The sequence below is a fragment of the Nomia melanderi genome, chromosome 5, assembly GCF_051020985.1.
Source record: "Nomia melanderi isolate GNS246 chromosome 5, iyNomMela1, whole genome shotgun sequence".
Lineage (NCBI taxonomy): Eukaryota > Metazoa > Arthropoda > Insecta > Hymenoptera > Halictidae > Nomia > Nomia melanderi.
This window is the reverse complement of record NC_135003.1, coordinates 15,640,773-15,662,174: the sequence shown is the minus strand read 5'-3', so window position 1 is coordinate 15,662,174 and position 21,402 is coordinate 15,640,773. Positions and strand designations below refer to the sequence as shown.

General features: G+C 44.3%; 1 long non-coding RNA gene across 1 annotated transcript; it reads right to left on the bottom strand.

Annotated features, from left to right (window-relative positions):
* Positions 1-3,861: 3,861 nt before the first annotated feature.
* Positions 3,862-14,761, bottom strand: LOC116432958 (uncharacterized). Its single transcript, XR_004236199.2, has 7 exons — positions 14,627-14,761; positions 7,372-7,839; positions 6,692-6,789; positions 6,467-6,531; positions 6,315-6,402; positions 5,719-5,901; positions 3,862-4,092 (listed from the first exon to the last, which is right to left on the bottom strand). It is a non-coding gene; the product is annotated as an uncharacterized LOC116432958 (long non-coding RNA).
* Positions 14,762-21,402: the final 6,641 nt, after the last annotated feature.

The following is a 21,402-nucleotide window of genomic DNA, read 5'->3' as shown; positions in this document are numbered from 1 at the left end:
ATCAATTTCTTTCGCGGCGCACGCGACGATCGGCGGAACTTTCGCCAAGTGAAAACGCCTCGATTTATATTTCAGAAATGAAAAAGTGGAACACCGCGAAGTCGAATATTAAATGATAATAATCCAGTCACTTAATTAATAATAATTTTCTAATCGGAAAGATTCTTCATAAATCAGCGATACCATACCAATTACGAATATACGTGTTATCGAGATTGCTCGTTTATTTAAAATGAATTATATAACAATAAGATACAGAGCTATTTCCAAATATAACGACAAAATTTAATCTCGTTAAGCATCCCCGTCCACGCAGCCCGGTTATCCGAAAATCATTCTGCACGCGATGCGTCAATTAAACCAACTACACCGAGGAACAATTCGTAAGACACGATTTGACGATTTTCGTTGTAACTTTAATCGAATATAACTCCGCGGTAACTTGCACAATTTTTTCGTGGCTCGCGCGAACGGGTTACAAACGGAATCATTAAGACCGTTATTAGTAAAAACTCTCAATCGTCTTTCCGTCCGAGGCAGCCGCGCTTTTTCCAATCGTATCGTTACGAAACCACCCTTTTTTCCATTTCCTCCGTTCGATTACCGCGCGCGTGAAACGTGGGCAGGCCGCTCGAATGGTAATTACGGAGCTGTATGCACTTCATTAGCACTTACCGGCGGTTGCGTAACGGCCGGCGTGTCATTTTAATGTGAGCACGATCAAAGATTAATGGACGGGACGCGGCCGTTACAGAAGGATCCGAGAAAACCCGCGGGCTCGCGCGAAAGACGCCAGTCCCCGTGATCGACCGTGAATAAAAGGATAGGATCAAATTAAAAAAGATGAAACGGCGGACCGACGCGATGCGACGCGGCGCGACGCCGGTCGCTCGCTCTTCGGCCGCGTGAACGAGCCTCGGCGCGTTTCGTTCTTGCACCGTTCCTGGAAAGCATAATCAGCTTAAACCCCAGGTTTTTGCGGTTTCGCGTTTATGAAACGTGCTGCAGCCTTTTGAAAGTATTATAAATCATCGATAGGTTACGCGATACTCGACCGACTTCCGGGCTGCTGTCCAATCCTTTTTTTAACCTAATTCGTTAGCGTCTAATCACTTGTTAACCCTTTGAGGACGAGCGTTGCGCATACTGTAAACATCGAGTTCTCGTATCTATTATAGAAAGTTTCAACTGAAGCCTTAGTTGTTTATTTCCTAGTATTCCTAGTATTCAACAGTTCAATGAATAATATAGATTTTCGTGACGAAGGTTTCCAAAAATCTTCATCCGAAGGGTTAATAAAACGATCTTAAAGCTCGCTCGTGGATTGTTGAACAGGTCAGTGTTCTATATTCGAGAAATCAAAGAAAACTCTGGGATGAATCATTCCACGCACATTTTACAAACACGTACTCTGTCGCCATTCACATAAATCGTGAATTTTCGAACGAACGCCTCCGTTGAAGCTATTTATTGTTCAAACTGAATGAATACTACAGAATTGCACGCACTCCCGTCGTCTCGCTCTCTCGGCAAGCGTGCTCCGCCAAGTGTTACAAGGGTACAATAAAATCTCGTACATTCCTCGCAGCTTAAATCACACGGCACAATCTGAAATGTCAAAAATGCAAGCTTCGTCTGAATACGTCCGCCGCAACCTGCAGACTCACGATTGCAACAGATACCGCGGCGAGCGCGTTAATTTCATTTTAAATGTATTCCATCCACATTTTTTTTTACGGCGGATCAATCATTTCTGGTTAACGGGCGAAGCTCGCCGCGCAGGGAACAATCAATTTATAATTCGCAATTAAACTTTAAGGCCGTCCGCGCGGCTCGGCGGTGGAATGTGCACGGTAATGCAAGGTGTGCGGCGGTTGCAACGGGTCGCGCGAGTCGCGGCACAGTTCATCATCGCGGCCTGCCCGTGCCGCGCGGCGCACCAGCTCGCGGTATTAATGACAATCATTAATCCCTTATCACCTTTAACATATTTTTTTCACCCGCTCGGCACGCATACCGAACGGAAACGCCCAGTCACACTGCGTATCCTGAAAAACGATTACCAACGAACGCGTGTCATACTCCCGAGAATAATTGCTCGCAGCGATTAACAATCACGCCGTTGGCTCCGATCTCTCGGAGACGAGTTTTGTAAGTTTCCCGAGTGATTTATCCTGTGCCGATCGAGCAGCGATCGGGTAACTCGCGAACCGAAGTAATTAATACCTAGTTTGCATCGATATACAAACTTGTGTCACTTTGTAGATCGATAGTATCTCTTAAAATGGAACGGTGACGTCAATGGCGATGAATATACATTGTCCTGATCTTTAGTAAGGTTTGGTAACTTGTCTTTACGTGGATTCTATGTAAATCGAGTTTATGTAACATTTTCTGTGACGCTGGAGCTTGTTACGATACATTTTTGGCTTCGGGTAACTCGTTTCCATCGTTGGACGATTGTTTCCTGAAGATTCATCTTGAAACGCGAGGAATTATATTTAGAACTAGTTTGACGACTTTGTTGTAAGGTGTTACACGTGTCCGTAATCAAGCACTTCCTTGGTCGATGATATAAGATTAAATTGCGGTAAAAAAGTAGGATTTATGTAGGAAAAACAGATTCCATTTATATAAGCTACTAGATCGTGAAAATTGTAGGATGCAGTTTCCAGACCACTGTAGCTCTGTATGCACCACACAAACCTCTCTAGAACCGAATTTGTCGCCTCTTATCAAACAAATTCGGATCTACAGGGTAGATGTAGAGCATTAACTGGGCCTTCCCCTATCCGTACACAAATCTTACGACACGATTGATATTTTTCTTGGTTCTGACGCGCGTGTCGGTTATATCTCCTTCGTTGGCCCAGTGTCAGAGGATGATCTTTAATCCCTCGCCATCCGTCTACCTGAAAATATCCTTTAATCAATATCTTCGCTCTCAACGTAACGCAAGAATATTATATATCATTTCTTAAACTCAGTTTATTGAGAACAATGGTAAAAAACTGTGATCGATCTGTAACTTTTAATTCTAAGGTCATAAATCTTTCTTAGATCCGTGTACGTGTGAATTTTGGAATATTCTGAATTCCCGTAATCAATCAAAGTAATTTCGAATATTTCTCGTGGCCGTGCGCAACGAAAGCATTCGAACATCGAAGTGTATCGTAAAATCTCCGAGGAGCTCAAAGTGTATCCGATAAACAGTTAAAATTGGCGCTCTCACTAGCCCAGATCGGGAGGATCCAAATTGCAGAGTCATTCGGAAATAGACCGGTTCCGCCGAGTCACTCCACCAGGCGGCAGGGAGGCATCTATTTCTGCGTGCCGAGAAACGAGAAACTTTCTTCATGCGTAAAAAAAAGTCACGGCATGAATAATCGTAACACTTTTTCCCCGCTTCCTTTCGAATTCTTTTTTCTCCGTGCTCATCCTTGAATGTATTTGCGCGGACCCGTTGCAGCACGCAATACTAATTTATTCTCGAATCGTTCGTTCGCGTTCCACCCCCCGAAAAGATTAACATAAAGCGTAGAAACGTCTTCTCTTAATAGATATGACTGATATCCTGCGCGAGCAAGAATTACGAGTTTCTATTCACCGACGCGAAATGAATTTCCTCGCGATTAAAAAAGAAAGATCGAATTAATCGACGGTACGGTTGATTGATTCGTATCATTGAAAAGCTCCCGTCAGGATCATTATGGCGCAGCGAGGAGCAGTGACAAGCGACGCTAGGATTCGTCCGTACGGTTCGTTCAGCTCCGACAACACCATTAAAGATAAATCCTGTTATGTCACTTGGCACACTTCCTGGGTGCATATCATAGCGGGTTATCTTAGCGACAATAATCATATTACACCTGTGCAGCCGATAGTGATTGATGCTCGTCCCTGGGATCGAAGGCACCTGAGCGTTAACGGCTCGCGGATGACACAGCTGAATGCTAGCAAGGTCGTGTTCTCCTTCATCCTCTTTCTCTTCTTATTCCTTAGCGGTACAGCTCCTTTTATTTGAGCGCCGCGCGATGTCGATGTACCTTGCGTTTCCAGGTTACTTGGTCATCCCGCGCCGCCAGTGTTTACCTGAAATCATTGCGGGGTTTCTGTCAGACGCGCGGACGCTGGCGATCCATTTGTCACTCGCCTAATTAGGCAACGCTCCGGAGACTTACGGAACGAAATAATTCTAATCTTCTTAAGTAATGAACTTTGAGTATCTGTTACGAGTTATTCAACGTGTAGCGGTAAAGTTGGCGCCTTTTTTTAATTTCTTGGCTTTCAGTAATTTGTAACGCGGAGAGTAGAAACGAGTAATATAATATGTGGCGATGAAGTTTGCACGTTTAGTTTTTTGGCTCTCAGTTGTGTTCTGTAACGCGGAGAATAGAAGAGTAATGTAATAATGTAGATGTGATAATATAATGATAAGAAAGTATAATATGGCTGTTATTGAATGGGTAATTATTTTCGTAGCGAAAATATTGGACAGAGATTGGAAGTTTGTGTATATTCTGGATTACTACGAGTTGAAAAGGTGTTTACGGCCTGTGTTTCTATAGAAGTGGCTAAGTCGACCGAAAACTGTTCGCTAAGCGTCTTTAGAAGTTAAGTACTTAATCTAGGTGAGCCACAAAAGGATGGTTTGTCGGCTTTGGCTCATCCGCTGATTTCTTGAATTTTAAGGAGTGCGAAACTGTTGTTCCCTGTCAAAATATTTAACCATTTTGAACGGGGGATTAAAATCTTAGGACAGGTTACCGACAGGTTCTCAGTATTCTTTAAACTTTGCTTCGGAAGTGTTAATCCCCTTAGAAACCACCCTTCTCGTTTGCTAATCGGGATTAATACGAATTAGGGCGGGCAAGTTTCAAACCCAGCGTCACAATTCTTCGAAGTCGGTCTTGTTTGTACACCTAATTTTCTTAGACAATTTCCTGCAATTCTTTTATTCGATAAATATCATAATATTATTTATTGTGGGTAAAATATGTCATTAATTCCAAACAATCTGCATGTATTTTAAATTCGCTGATTAAAAACTGTTCTGAAAGTTACCAATTTATTCTCAATTCATTCTATTCTGAATTAAATGTAGAAAGTAACGGAAAATACGACTCCCTAACGAGCTGCCTAAAATTTGCCGGAAACCTTAACCCTCGGAAAGCCGACTCTAAGGATGTCATCCGAAACGAATCCTTGCGAGCACTTATTTATGACCAGGTAGACGTTGATTTGCTCCCTCGAGGCGCAAATAATCTCCCCTCTGGGATCAATAAGCCGACACGAGTTGGAAACATGAATTTTAGAAAAGTTCCGTGAACGCTGAACATCAGAAAGAACGACCATAGCTTTCACGTATAAATTCCATTTCAAACACTTTACAAACTATCCAATTTCTTTATCCGTATTATCTCTTACAAATATTCATAGATATCTCATCCGAGTTAAATCCAAAACCTTAATTCAACGTCAACATCAATCTAATTAACCTCTCGCAATATTCACATCCCAAATTTAGATAAAATGAAAATCCAACTAAACATTCATCGCGTTACTTAAATTTCATTATTCTTACTGCATACTACAAATTCCCAAGTCCAACCTCGAGTCCCAACAATTCCATCCGCCCCGTATTTCCAAATCTTCACGAGGGAAAAGGGGAATATTCCACGATCAAGTAACGATAAATTTTCCGAAAAAATCTCCCACCTCGGCGCTTTTCGTGCAGAGGGCGTACTCCAGGAATCCGAGGAATCCGATAGGTGGAGCGTGGCCGTTGGAGGTTCCGTGGGGTTTCCTTGTATCGACCCGAGTCACCCCCTTGGTCCGCCATTGTCGTCCACGCGCGGCGTCTGCACCCCGAGCACCGGCGACGCTATTATCGTCATCCCCCTGTTCACATAATTTTCGGCATTAGAACTGTTGCTGCTCCTGGGGCCATCGAAACTTTTCCCGGCCCTGTTGCCGGACTGGCTGCTGCCCCCGACTACGACGTGGCGAGGGGCGGGAGGGAGCCGCGCGAAACGACGATATACGCGTCCCGCTCGCGAACTGTAATGCTTTGGAAATTACTGCGACGAAGTGGCTGCCGACCGATAAGAAACTGTGTTTATTAGCACGGCCGGGGCCGGGAGGGCCGAATAAAATACTGTAACTTCCACTGACCCGCGCGGAAATTGGACGTTTCAACCGACTCGGGGGTTCTTTAGTACAACTGCGAAAGGGTTGAAGAGGGAAATGTTACCCGGCGAAAGTGGAAGTTATTTTGTAGCGATAATTGAAATTTTAGGAACCCTATAACGTACCCTCCAGCGATCCCATGTTGTTTCTATAGGTATTCGATGTTTCGAAGCTGGAATTCGTGTTTGGTAGCCGGGAAATCCATAGGATCATCTGAAATAGTTCGTTTTATTAGAAATGTTGCTTTGTTTTTGATTTTGTAGTATTCGTTATGTACCTTTTGATTAGATAATTGAAGGCTGCGACGGAGTGTACGGATAATTATTACTCGAGGCTGGGTACCTGAAATAAAAATTGAATTTAATGAAGCTGTACGGAGGATAAAGGGTGCCTGTTCTCAGCCGAGCGGCAAAGAAACTTATAAATAAGTACATTGAGTCAAGCCCGGAGAAATTAGCTTCATTTAGAATCGCGGGCAGGACATAAATGAAATATAGAGTACCGTGTAAGTGGCGATAAAAGCCGCCGAGTCAGCATCAATCAACCCTTTCACCGGCGGGTGCCCCTCGACTGACAATCGACATCCGCACCCTAACTGTCCTGAAAAAATCAACCAATTGCGTAACCACTTTTACTCGTACGTTCCGCGTAACCCGCGGTAACAGTTTCTACTCTCAGTTTACACGAAAACTAATAAAAAAAAGATCACTCTACAAATCGGAAAAACAAGAACTCGATCTAAAATTCCACTGCGACCGTCAATAAAGACATTTCCATTTACAAAATACACAATTGAAAAGACTCGAGCAGCTATGACCGCCTTCGACGCAAAAACTCAACAATTTAATCACAAGCTCGTTACCACTTCTCCATAAAACATAAATAAAGTTACACAACCCACGAACCGAGTCCGACCATAAACAACGAACTGACACCACTCGGCGGGCACACTTTAATTCAACAAACCCCAATAAAAACCTCGTTCAACCAGTTCCGAACTACGAAATAACCTTCCACCTCGAGACTACAGGTCCATTCAAAAGCAACCACCCTCACGCGAGATCCGACAGGCGAAAATTCCCGATATGTTCGGAACATAACAATCCCGTTCGCGACGGTCCGGCACGAGGAAAACTCGGCGAATATTCTAGCGCGTCGAAGACGACCGTAAAATCACCATACATTTGAATAAAACGGGCCGGCGTGGGCTCCGGACGTTAGCGAGCCCGCGGAGACGTCCGCCGTGCAGTATCACTCCTGGCGAGCAGTAGATAAGGGCCTCGGTGTTAACGGGGTCCTCCGTAACAACACAAAGAGGCGCACCGGCTGGTCGGATGGCTGGACGGGACGTGATGGCTGAACCGACGAATAAACCAATAAACGGCGCAACCATCTGCTTGCCAGCCGGCGTGTCTCTCTCTTGCTCTTTCTCTCTCGCCGCGTTGCTATTCCGCTTCTCTCTCTCTTTCTCTCCCTCTCTCTCGCTCTCTCTCTTTCCCCTGTGCATCGTAGGCCTTCTGTCCTCGCCATTCTTCTCCCCTCGACCCTGTTTCGCTCTATCCTCGTCCCTCTCGCTCCCGCTGTTCCCGTTCCCCGGGCTGCCGGTTCTTCCCTGCCCGCTCGGCCGAGCCACCACCATTTTATGCGATCCTGAAATGAGATCCACGCGAGGGCTCCAGCATCCGTGGGGAACTCCCGCGGCTTTTATTCCACGACAATGAGCGCAGCCAGCCAGGACACCGCGATTTTCGAAACGCGCCGGAATTTCAGCAGATAACCGCCCCCACCGGCGGACCCACCCCTAGCCGACTCGATCGGAGCGGCGAGTGGGATGGGTATTGTGAGTGGAAATCCTGCGATACACTCGGCGACACGTGTTACGATGATTGGTGCCCGGTGGTTGCTGGGCTGGGGATTGCCGAGGGGTGGTTCTTCTTGGGGTTGTTCGTTAGGTAATATTGGGGATATTGTTTTTCGGCTGGGAGATTGCGAGGGATTGTTTGTCGGGGTTTCCGACTTCGAGTCGAGGAGTTTTAGTTGCTTCCAAATTTTCTTGCGAATTGGTAACGACTTTTGACAGTTTTTCGGGGATCGAGTGTAATTTCGAGTAATAGTTGAGAGGATATTAGGTTCTTGGATTCATGGGAATTGCGGAAGTATGAAAATTATGTATTTGTTTCGATTTGAAGATTTTTGGGTTAGTTCTAGTTTAATAGAAAAGGAGAAGAAAGTTTTTAGAAAGGCTAGATTTCCAGAATTTGGAAGCACGCGGCAGGTCAGCGGAGAAGATCGAAGGCCAATCGTCCGCCATCATTCCGTCCCTATTAGCTGCCGAGGACCGCGGATACCTGCTCCGGAGCCGGACAAGGAAAAAGTTGAACAATAGTACAGCGAGCATCCCCGCTCTATTGCCGCAATAAAACTAACTTGGTGCCGCGTCCATGAAACCGGACGCGCCGTTCCGAGAAAATTCTCGGCGGTCCGTTAACTTTGCATTTTAACGGAGAAGCCTCTAACAGTTTCTAATCCGTTCCCTCTACTCTGAAGATTCGTCGAAGTCCATCTACGTGGAACATTTCTAACGGACACACTTGAAAAGATTCTACAAAAATCATTTTTTCGTCAAATATAAGTTTCAATTCGAAATACAAATGAAATCTTTTTATAGATTGGTTTTGAAAGCTTTTGAAATTTAAATTGAATACAATTTTGTATTTAGTAATGGAGTAATAGTGAAATATTTTTCTGATGAAACTTCTTCATAAAAAAACGCTAGTCACTAGTAAAATATATGACAAAATAAATATGCGTATATTCGTGAATGAAGTCTAAAAGCGAGGCTAAACTCAACTATATGTTTCTCCCGTCCAATCATGTGAAACGATAATGTTAGCAGATTTATGAAACAAAAAGATCGGGGAAGAAGAAGAAATTTTTTATTCCGAATTCGTCAGTCCGAGTCTTTTATATGCGCGCATAAAAGTTTTATTCTTCTCTGGCACGGAACGTATCGGTGTCACTGGTGGGAATCGACTCGCGCCCATATGGTGAACTATAAAAGAGTAACGAGACCTCGTTGCGTCTCCCATGGTCGAATTGCGGCGCGTGACGTCACTTCTCGCGGAAACGTGTTAATTTACGACAGCGACGCTTTAATTTTCAGGCATCAGGCGTCCCGGAATCGCGTGGAAACGGTGGGAAAATGTTCGGGCAAAACTTGCTACGATTCCACTAACCGAGAGACCCACTTTCATTTTATCGGGATAACATCGGTAGCTCGGCAATTCTCGAAAAATTTCAACGCGCCACGAACTCGAGCGATATCTACGATAAAATGTCAGCGTCTGAAATGTTCCATTGCAGTATTCGCTCTGAATTCTCCTAAATTCAGTATCTTGGGAGTAGTCCAACTTTGTACCAATAAAATAAGTGTAAACGTCAAAATTTAATCAAGACAGTTTACAGGATAGATATATCGAAAGAGTCAAGAAGATCTGCACAAACAAACAAGTAAAAATTGTTCGAATTCGAACCTGAATTTGAAACTGAAATTTCAACTCGATTTCAAACGTAACTATCGCGTCATCCCGATCAAATACGAATGAACCAATTAAATTAAGTCGTTGAAAAGTTGTTACACGATTATAGTTTCACGGTAACTATGTCGCGGCTCTCGTGTTTCCGTTTCAAAGGAATCGGAGAAGTCAAAGTAAAGGAACGCGCCTCGTTTCGTTCGTTCCGTCGTTCCCTCCGTCGGATTTCGATTACGATAGGAGGAAATCAGCGGACCGTCACGCAATGTTTTGCCCAAACGGATCGTTAAACGTTTTAACGGGGCCGAACGAGGTGGCCGTGGGTTTTCAATGAATTTACTCGGCACGGTTAACTTTCGTCGGATCTGCATCGTGCCCACGCTCGTTTCCATTTCATCGCTATTAAAAGAAGAAAATAAAACGGCCACGGCGAAGAGGAACGGTCTGATGAGGCGTTACAACCGAGGAGCTTCAACTTCGCAGCCCGCTTGGCCCATTACGCTGAAATAATGGAACAGTCATCAAGCCGGGACAGCGAACAGCAACGAAAATGGCAACATTTCGACCGGTCTATTAACCGGTCTCGTTTATATCGACACGATAGGACCGTGTCCCTGACCGTGATAAGAGTGTGTCCCGTTTCAAAAATAATCTCTCCCCCCGGAATTAATTAAAAGGCAGATAGAGCTTACGAGATACGTTTCACGCGATGGAAACAAACCGTTTGTACTTCTGTATCGGTAATTCTTCGTGCCTAAGTAGTGCGACCATTAACGATTGCACTTTCTTAACGTATTCTTTTCTACCATTAACCCAATTATGGCTATCGCCGTTTCAAACGTAACATGAACTTCGGAAGGAAATTCAGTGTAGTGATATCGACGACATAGTTCCATTTTAAGAGAAACAACTGCTCTAATTGTCGTCGCTTTGAAGTGATATTTTATCAAGCAATAATGGTAAGTATAATATCTTCCTCTATAATATTCATATCGATTGAAGATTAATTCGAGCTTGTTCCGTGGAACAGAGAAGCACTGAATCGCGACCTTTCCCCTGTAATTGATGATACGAACTTTAACGCGAATTTTCAAGGATAATTTTCAATAACCACCACCTCCGCGATTCATTGAAACATCGACGAGTGGGAGTAACGGCGGGCACACGATCGGGAATGGAGTCATTGCGTGTCAAAACGGCGCGCCTAACAAATAAACACGCTGAAAGATCGTGAGTGATGCTTGTAATGTCCAAAAATCACGGGGCCGTGTATTCTTTGACGCGGCGGAGGACAACAACATCGATCACCTGACGGTTTGTCGCGTCATGCCGCTTCTTGTTCATTCAGGTGTCGATTCATGCGGCCTGTCGATATGTTTTAACTAATAACAGGACGGACAAACGACGCGTGTTTCGCGCGTCGATGTCCCCGTGTCAATAGACCGACCACCGAACGATATTGAGACGACGATATTTGAAAAATGGCCTCCCTTCCTTTTTTTTTTCTCTCGCTCCTCCGTAACTCTCGGGCATATTGTCCTACCGTCGCTTTTCGGCGTTTCGCAAGTGCCGGGGGTACTATGCAAATCGATCGAAAGATCAAAAGCGATTCGGGAAGGTTTGACTGTCAGTCGATCACTCGAACTACACTGTTTATTCAAACTTATATAATGTATTCAGTGGTTATTCCAATCAATATACAGATATTACGAAATGCAAAAGAAATCAGTGAATATTTTAACTATATCGAGAGTCCAACGATTAAATGCACCGTTATCTCAGTTACTCGGAAACGAACGACACCTTCGAAAAAAAAGGACAAAGTACGAAAGGATCAATGACTAAAGCAAAGCGAGGGATAAGCCCGAAAGGATCTTCAGCGAGGCTGAACCGGGAATCGAGAACCAATCGGGCCACGAAGAAAATGGACCATCGGGGCGGACGTGTCGGCGAGTTTAGGGATCGAAAGGCTAGACGTGGAATGTGGACCGAGTGAGTCCTTGATTGGAGTCATAGCCGGTTTGCCCTCGTGCACACACGTCCACCGGACACTGTCGCCTTCCTGGACAACGAAGAACCCGAAGTCCCGGTTGAATGGAGGTCCGCGCGTTATTCGACGGAAATGGAACTCGTAAAATGGTATCCGTTGCCGCTGCAACGATCGCCGATTTTATAACGGCGGGGGGAATCTTTCCAAAATAGCCTCGGCAATTCGAGCGACTTTATATTCCGGTGAAACCGCTCATGACCTAGAGCATAATTGCAGATGACGGGAACCATTACGAACGTTTCCACCGGTTAAGCCCTGTTTCGAAAACAGTTGCTGCAACGAGGACAGCTGCGAATCTATTCGAAGCTCAAGGAGGCTGCGATAATGATAATGGCGACGGCTGTGGGCTTTCGTAACGGCGAAGGGAACGTTATGATTTGATTCTTCCAGGAATTCGATGTAATAACGGACACTTAGACTCCTTTGATTCGGCCTGATACGAGAAACTACGAGAGTTATCATTACAACGAAACCAAGTTATATATAATTCTTTTCTTAACACTAGATTTACGGAACCCGTCAATTCGACGGATATTGCATTTTTTAATTATTCATTTAGTATCAGTTTAAGTCGATTTTGATTCAATTATGCGAATACGCATTGCAATAGTCTGGTTTTGAAGTTATAATTTTTGCGATTTATATAGACGAACATGTTGTTCTCTAAAAACAATAGAATAAAGTGTAGAACAAACGTCCGTAAATCTAGTGTTAGAATATATTCTACTTCTGTATAAACTGAAGTTCAATTCAAATGTGCTACTTGAAGCTTAATAAAACAGTCAATGAAGGTAACGTTCAGTTTATGTTTCATTCGTGAATTAACCGATCAACGAATGAGTTGTTTGGATTAATGTTATATTTCTACAGGATTAGATCATGGGTATGTTTTATATACTGAAATTGTTTCAAACGAGACAGTCGGAAGATAATTGGAGCAATATGTTCGAATAAGTTGACCTCTGAAAATAGTTTAACCCCTTGACTTACGATTTCTTTCTCAACTCTGATCGATACGGCTACTTTGTTATTAATAATTTATTGGAAAAAGAGGAAAATTCAAAGCATATGCTATGTCTATATTTCCTTTCAAGTATAATAGTTGATTACAGAGGAATACTATTTACTTTGAATTCGAATGAACTGAGTAATATATATATTTGTTGAATCATGTTGAAAATCTTCACGAGTCTCACTCGTTGTAGAGCAAGGGGTTAATAAAGGAACATTCGATTCTACCGTAAGAATATTGACGATTCGATATGGAAAAAGGAGCATAACGAGAATAACAATTCCGTAGTAATCTTCTTTAACACTAAAACCGAGCACTTCAATTGACTTTTGAAGATTTCGTTATAGAATCTCCAAGAGTGTATCTGTTCAAACTTTAATTAATTTACAATTCAGTTTGCGTAGTGCTAAATGAATTTCTTTAATAATTTCTCAGAGAAACATTTGTCACCTTTCTAATAATTGCAAAAAGAAGACATCGGGCATGGGTTATTTGACCCCACTGGTAGTTTTAGTGTTAAACGATCGTGAAACGACGCGGAACCAAACTATGCCGCGAGCGAGGAGAACCGAGAGATCGATCGATGTCCCGCCAGATTCCGAGATGCTGGCTGAAACTCGCGAGATTCGCGAACGTTGGCGCCACTGCCGCCATGTCTGTGCCCGTTCGAAACCGCCCGCCCGTGATCTCCCGTTTTTTCCTTGAGCCGGCTGGATGCAGAGAATCATTTATCTGCACGAAGGAATTCAAGAAGACTCCGTGCACCCGTGAATCGAGAAAACATGAATGCAAAGGTTGACAGAAGTTGCAGCTGCCTCTGCGCATCAGGTAAATGATCCTAACCTCGTTTTTTCAATGTTCACGTTGGAGGGAAACAAATGGCCGTTAGGAACCTATGTAGAATGAAGGACTAAGGTAATCTGATTACTCTGGATTAGAGTATTATTTATACTCTAAGAATGTCAATTGAAGTTAGGATTGCAATACTTGTTGTATTGCTTAATTGTGTTCAAGTCTACATAATTCTATATTATGTTTAGGTGTGTATTAAAAGTAGCAGTAAGCATAGTATTATATAGTTAGGCTTAAGTTTACTTTTAGTCTAGTAATTAGTCTAGTATTTAATGTACTATTTAGTCTGGTTATTCTACTATATGGTTTTATATACATCTGCAATGAATATGTTTCAATGAGGTTAATATTGTGTATAATAAAGCTTTTCTTGAAGCTTGGCTTCTCTCATTCTTTTTGACTATTGTTGAGAAGAATATAGTTATTACCGTAGGTCACTAATGGTAATGTTACTGTACTCAGTACATTATATATTGGTCAAATTGTAACCACTATTAGTTTTATACATATAACTTTCAACGGTGAACTATTTTTATTGTTCACTGAAGTATAAGTAGATACGAATGCAAAAATATACAATGAAATGCATTAGAATGTATCTTTGGAGCTTGTTCTATATATTTTAAATACTAAAGGGGACAATGTTAATATAATTATCTATTATTGATAAGAAAAATGAATATAAACCAGTTCCTAAATGAAACCTGATGAAAATAAAAACTGTCCTCAACTAAAGCAATGAGTTTACATTGTTAATGAATTCTTCAAAGATCAATCATGCCAACGAGATTTCTAAATCACTAAAGGAATTCCTTTAAGGAATTTTAAGGCAATTCCTCAGAATAATCTAAAACACACCAAAGGTCCATTCAGAGGGAAGATCCAACCCAGCTCCAGCTACTTAAAAACGATTCAAAATAAGACACGCACAAACGTTAGCAATCGTGAATGGCCTAAATATAGTCAGCGCCACTATGAACTCATACTCACGTGAACAGAAACCATCTGGCGTCGGATATTTTCAAATACGTCGAGGAATCGTTGCTAGAGATTGCAACAAGGCTCTCACCGTTCGACCCCTCCGACACAAGATGATAGCAATGGATTCCCACCGAGTCTGCGCTCTGGGGGTTGAAAACTGGCATTAACATTGACGCGTAGAGATCAACCCCTCGCCCAAAAACCACAAACTCTACAAATCCACCGACATCGGCGACACCCCGTCAACCTACAGCAACTTTAGACCCCCGAAACATCCTCTATCAGCGTTTCAACGTACCCAGCAGCATCCGGCAAGATCGCAGCAACCGGAGAACTCCCAGGATGTCGGCGGCCAAACGAAAAACTCCGGTCCACAAGCACTTTCCACGTCTGCCCGTTCGTACGGAGCAAACCCATTCGCAAAGAGAAAACTACCGTCCACATTGGAGTCCGTCGCGTGTCTGCTCCGGCGCAAGATGAAGGACACCTCCGTCGTCGCGAATGTACATTACCCTCCACTTCGAGGACCGACGTCTACTTCACCGGTTCTCGAGGAAACAGGCGAACGGAATCACTGATCTTCGGCGTTCTCCGATGCGAGGAACGATGATCTCAGCGGATTACGAGGATGTCCCGATGGATGAACGCGAAGGACGCGGCTCGCGACGGTTTTCCCACGGGCCAGCACGCACGTACGCCATAGGACGAGTCCGCCGGGCTTGCGTGGTGGAAGAACGCGGTCGGATCGACGCTGGGCGTCGCCATCGCGGGGTTGAAACCGCCGGAACAGAGAGCGGGGTGGCGTTATTCGACGGGGCTGGAGTGGGGGCAGTTCGGCGCGGAAAGAGGAGCACTGGCGGCAGCCTGTCCGATCGGCTCCACGGAGACCAGCAGACTGTTCCGAGGTCCGGCCGCCGTCCCTCCTCGGCCCAGGAACAGTCATTAACATAAATTGTCTTCGGTGACAGTTATTTCCACCACTCTTCGGGCCGAGTCTACCGAAATGATATTAGGCCGCCGCGAAACCTCTGTCCTTCGTGGGAGCCGTGTGGGAGGAATTTCGGTTTTTCTGTCGTCGACGCCGATGCTCGGAACACTCGGGCAAGGACTCGGATTTTAAATGGAATTTATCGTTAAGGCTGCTACGGCCGCGTTGTCTTAATCGCGGGGACTTAGGGCGTGTTTGGCTGTAACCGTTCATCGACGATGAACGTAGAACGCTCTCGGAGTTTTTCGAGTCGATGAATTTTTTATAGGAGTTTGGAATGGAAGGAACGTAGCGGAAGGATATTATTACTTTCCGAAGGTCGGAGAATAGGAAAGGTAATTGAGAATATGGTAATGAGATTAGAAATGGAAGTTTGTAGAAGTGTCTACGATTTTGTTAGAGTTTGCCAGGCAATTATGTTACTGATCCGTGAAACATGTGTAGGACGCTTGTTTCGATTGAGGAGTTACGAGTATGGTAATTTAATTATACAGTTCCGGTGATATAAACTTAGTAGCTGGCAGTTTAAAGTCGGTTACTGCAGGAATCCGTTTGTCTCGAGTAATTTCATGGAAATGAAAACAGGAGTTTCTCGTTAGAGAGGGACGACAGAGTATGAGCGATAAGTGGTCGCATTGCGTGTAAAAAAATTCTATTTCGCGAGGTCTTATTCCAAGACCATCTGCATGCTGATCAATGGCAGCGCACAGATTGCGGTATCCCGAGCCTATTTATATTCCGCATTCCTCCTGGCAATATCTTGTTCGTGATATTGACCGTGACCTTGAGCCTGTCGACGTATTCGGATAGACAGCCTCCGAAGACTGCATAGTCACGAATAGTAGTCATTGATCATGGCTGCAAGATATTCCGTTGCGATAACCGGCGTGCCCACTCGCTTTCTCAGGATAGAAGTCCAGGCTTCCACAGTGTTATCTGAAACAGTTTTCATCTGATTCAACCGATAGCTTTTTACTGAACTACACAGTAATGCAAAGTGCATTCTCATTATCTTTATTCATTTAAATGTATTTACATCGAAGACTTTTTTAAGCTGTATCGCGTAAATACTTGGTAGGAGCAAGACCTTAACACTGATTTATAGAATCGAAGCTTTATAACAAGAGGTTGGAAAAGTGAATGCAGAATACAAGTAAAACTTGGAAATGCAACATGTTAACCTATCGTGAATGAAAAGAAACTATATTGTCGGCAGCGAGTAATTTTACGATATATTAAAAGCCACTAATGTAGAAAGTTGTTTACCATTCGCTGGTAGCAAAGGAAACTACACGTGGAAAGAGTTGTACCAGTTAAATTTGGAAGTTGGTGTTTTAAAGAATAGAACTACGGAAATGCATTGGATATTAGATTAATTTTTATACTTCGTCGGCGCTTTAATTACTTATTTTTAATACAAGTATGCAATCTTGCATTCATTCCAAAATTTACCAACTCTCGTATTTCGAAGAGGTTCCAGGACAAGACGCCAGGTGGTCCGTTTTTAGAAACCAGATTTTTATAAAATTTATCAATATTGATTTTCGCGATATATGATATATTCTGCAACAAAATTGCGTTTGTATGATCGTATAACTTCATTATAGTCTTCGTGACTGGAATGCTGTTATTAGTTCAATTTATTCAAAATTCTTTGGTAAACTTCGAACTCATTGCAGTAAAGAAGATCCTTTTAATTTTCATATATTCTGTTTCCAGGTTGGAAAATGGATTTTAGCTAATATGAATTTCCTACGGGCATTCTGTATATGCATTCGATAATATTCCTACGCCAATGCAGCAGTTCCAGGTGGTCGTAGGTCAACCGTGGTAGACTCCACCCTTCGAGTGGTAGGCTTAACCAGAAAGGTCCTCCTCTCGTCACCATCAATCCCCACTTTCCCTTGATATAATTTGATTCATGATGGCTGTGGAACGATTAACGCGCCATCTTATAGCAACCAGTCGAATTCTCTAAAGCCCTCAATCTCTCGATACTGCAGAGCACAAGGAAGTTTAGATCTATTATCGGCTTACTCGGCTGTTCTTGTATAACGTGCGAGGATTCCTTTATAGATGGCAGAATTCCTCTTTATTCTAACACCTACTACCTTTCACCATTATCCCCTTAATATTGCAATCCTAAACACCTAAACAATTTCATCGAACATCCATCACTCTACAGCACCGTAGAACTCAATCCTCTAACTCAATTTTTCTAATTCCAATTTAAATTAGATATAGAAGGACATTCGAAACACCGAACATTCTTCTAAAGCACAATTAATTATATACTCTTCCCTCGAGTATAAGATTAAAAATTCAAATCTTTAGGTACCTTGAGATTTCTTTTCAACAGATTTCCAGGAGTTTATTTTTAAAGTAGGAATTTTATTAATATATCAACCTGGCGTTAAGTCAATCGCACAACGATACGCGCACCGGTGTGTGTCCAGGATTAAATGTCCGTGAATACCTATTAAATCCTTTCAAATAACTCAGCGTGATTAATTGTTATACCGGTCGGCGTTCCAAGTTCAGCAACCACCACTCGGAACAGCGAATATCACCGGTGTCCGTTTTTCAAACACACCCGCGGGTTTTATATAGCGTGCTACACGCTGTATGGCTCAGGGTTACGCAATCTCATAACAACGCTCGTCGACCTAAACACGCGCACGTGTCATATCACGTTTTCAGTCATCCTGACACCCACGGGTTGCGCCGGCCTGAAGTCTTACCTTCTCCCGCTCCCATGGGGCCAGTATTCTAGAACATGTAACTGACACTGGTCAGAGGAGAAGCACGGTTCCTTCCTCATTGAAGCTGACGCTGACTGAACCTACACAACACGCGAAACGCTCGCGCCTCCCTTTGAATTTCGCCGGCATAAATATAGAATTACCCCGAAAATGTTGTTTAACCGTCGCCAGACAGTTCCTTCTTCTTTTCTGTACCGTTGCCGTGAACACCATGTTTTTCTCCGTCCGATGAAGAGCGTCTTTATTCGATAAAAATTAGAAGATTCGCTATAAGAATCTAATAGACGAGTAACGATGAAGATATAGTCACACGAAGCTTATTTGGACGATTTCAATCAAGCGGTGCGGAAAATAGGTTTATCTTTAATATTTGTGAACCGTTAGAAAAAGAATTATGGGTTTGTGGAAACTTAGGTTTCTAGATTGCATAATCTCCCAAGAAACAGGGCAATCCGAAAGATTTCGGTGGCGTTCGAATATTAGAGAATTCCGTGATGGTAAAGGGAAGACTTCAAACGACAATTCTGCTCGAGGTATTTCTCGCGGGCGGAACTCCGTTTCCAACGATGAGCCGCGTCGAAAACGGGGACATCGTCTTGTTGACTTTAGTTCTAAACTAAATCTATACGCGAGGCGGACCAGGAAAGAAAATAAAAATCAATCAGACGCGTTCTCCCACAGTTTCTCAGCGGAACGGGCCATTTAGATTCGGTGCCAAGATTCCGGCGTCCCTGGAAAGCGGTGACAAGAAGCGCCCGCGGATAGGTTGACAGGTTTCATCGAGAGACGCGACAGCCAGCGCAGCCCGCGACAATGGGAGCCGGCGTTGACACTTCGATAACTCGTGAATCAATATAGCGGTGAGAGGGTTTCTTAGAAAAATGACGGCGGAATGGACGCAGTTGTTTGCGGGGCCGCACGCCCCCGTACGCGTTCCAAAGCTGCTGCCAAATCTCAGCCCGTCACCGGGCCGCGTGATTGATATCTACTTCGCCTCCTTCTGCCTTTTATCCGCGCGATTCCCACCGCAATCCGCACGGAACTATTCCGTTCGCGTTTTTGTTTTAGAATCGAATCCCCAGCGCTTGTATCGGATATCTGGGCGATAGCTTTCTCAACGGTCGTTTCTGAAGCCTTCAGAGTTCAGTGTACTTAATTTGCTACTTCCTACTGAATACTTTCGGTCTCCAATATCTAAACTGAAAATTCAACCTCTCGAAAAGAGAATAAACCGTGCTATCTTTAGTTAACACGACTGAAAGACGCAACTACCAACTTTCATTAACGACAGTTCTACATCGCCAAGTGCAAAATTCTCATCGGCAAGTCTTCGAAGAAATTCAACTCTCAACTACCCCTAAGATATTTCCCTCCACATTGTCGCGAATACGGAAAGACAATAATTAACAACGCCAGGGACAATATCAGCGCAGAGCCGAACCAAACGACAAGCCGTCGTTATAGCAAAGCATCGACCACATCCAGAAGCGAACGTGCACCACGGCAACCCCCGCCTAGCTAGCAACAGCAACGACGTCGACGGGTTAGCCGAGCGGGCGATGGAGTACGAAGCGAGTTCCGCGGCCGTCACGTCGGAGTGACGAGTGCCCGCCGACACCCCCGCAGCCCATCCGGCGGGCCAACAACCCGGCGCCACCTACAACCACCTTCCCTCTTTCACTCTTTGCTTCTCTTCTCCGCCGTCTCCTCTTCGTTCCTTCAGCCACGGCCGACTAGTAGTCGAGGAATTCGAGTTGCTATAAATCTCCCTTGACGGGCGCGATGCCATGGGAGGGGCAGGGGGTGGAAACGTGCGGGTTGCGGGAGGGCTGCGAGCAACGAGGAACCGGGCGGCGCAGACCCGGGGATGCTGGGGAGGCGCGAAAGGAAGGGAACGCGCTTCAGCCACCACCAGGAATTGTAATAGTTTCGCAGGGTTAACGCAGTCTGCGGGCGAACCCACCCCCGCGAGAATTGAAAGAACTGGATGGCTCGACGCCCGGTCCTGGCTACCCCCGTTTTCGGCCTGGCCGGTTTGCTACTCTTTGTCCGCCTTCCTGGGGGATTCTATTCTTGGCCAGTCCTACGTGGCTGCTTCAGGATTTTTCTGCGGCGTCCTTGGACAGGATTTTCGGACGATTTTCGACGCGATTCGACTTTGTTCGGATCGATGCGGCGTTGAGTAGTGTGAACTGTGGAGGATAATATTAGGGTACGACTAGGGGTAGTTTGTATTCAGGTCTAGAATTTTGTATTTCTGTTTGTATGTTTGAAATGCTTTTGGATGCTTCTGTTTCTGTTCGTTGACTAATTTCCTGGTAATTGAAATCGATCGGCAAAAACGTTGCGATGCAAATGAGACTGTTAATTCGAGTTATTCTGTTGTACGATTATTGGTATTCCGAGGTTGAGCGTTGCAACGCAGCCCTCCATCGTTAAGGACAAAGCACGAAGGTATTACAAATCGATGCGACTGGAAGCAGACATTCCACCAAGGGCGGAAGGCGGAGGGATGGGGGGGGGCAAGGGGGAAAAGTTTCCAGGTGTCGACCGAGTCGTCGTTGCACGTCAGGCAACGATCAGGTCGCGGGTTCATCAAGTAAGTTGGATTGAAGAAGAACTTGTTTTCTTTGTCCGTGATTCAGGATCCCGATAAGGCGGCCGTGATTCGACTGCCGTTCCACGTCTATCTCCTAATGACCTCGCCGCGAATTGCGGGCACCTTTAATTCACCGATGTTACGTCGATAAAGTTGCCATTTGCCGATGGAGATTTAAATTCCCCACCCTTTGGATCTAATTCCCGGCCCTTCCCGTCGCCTTCAAGACGGTGAACGTTTAAAAGGAAGTTAGGACGCCTTGCAGCCACGATACTGTGGTGTTCCATGACTCCGCTTCGGTTCTTTATGTCTCGTGAGCTTTGGCAGTAGAAACAATGTAGAGAATTGCGAAGATAAGCCGTTTGTAATTTCATATTTGCGCGAATTACTCGAATTCGTCGATTCGCGAACTTATAGTCAGTAATTTCGAATTCGG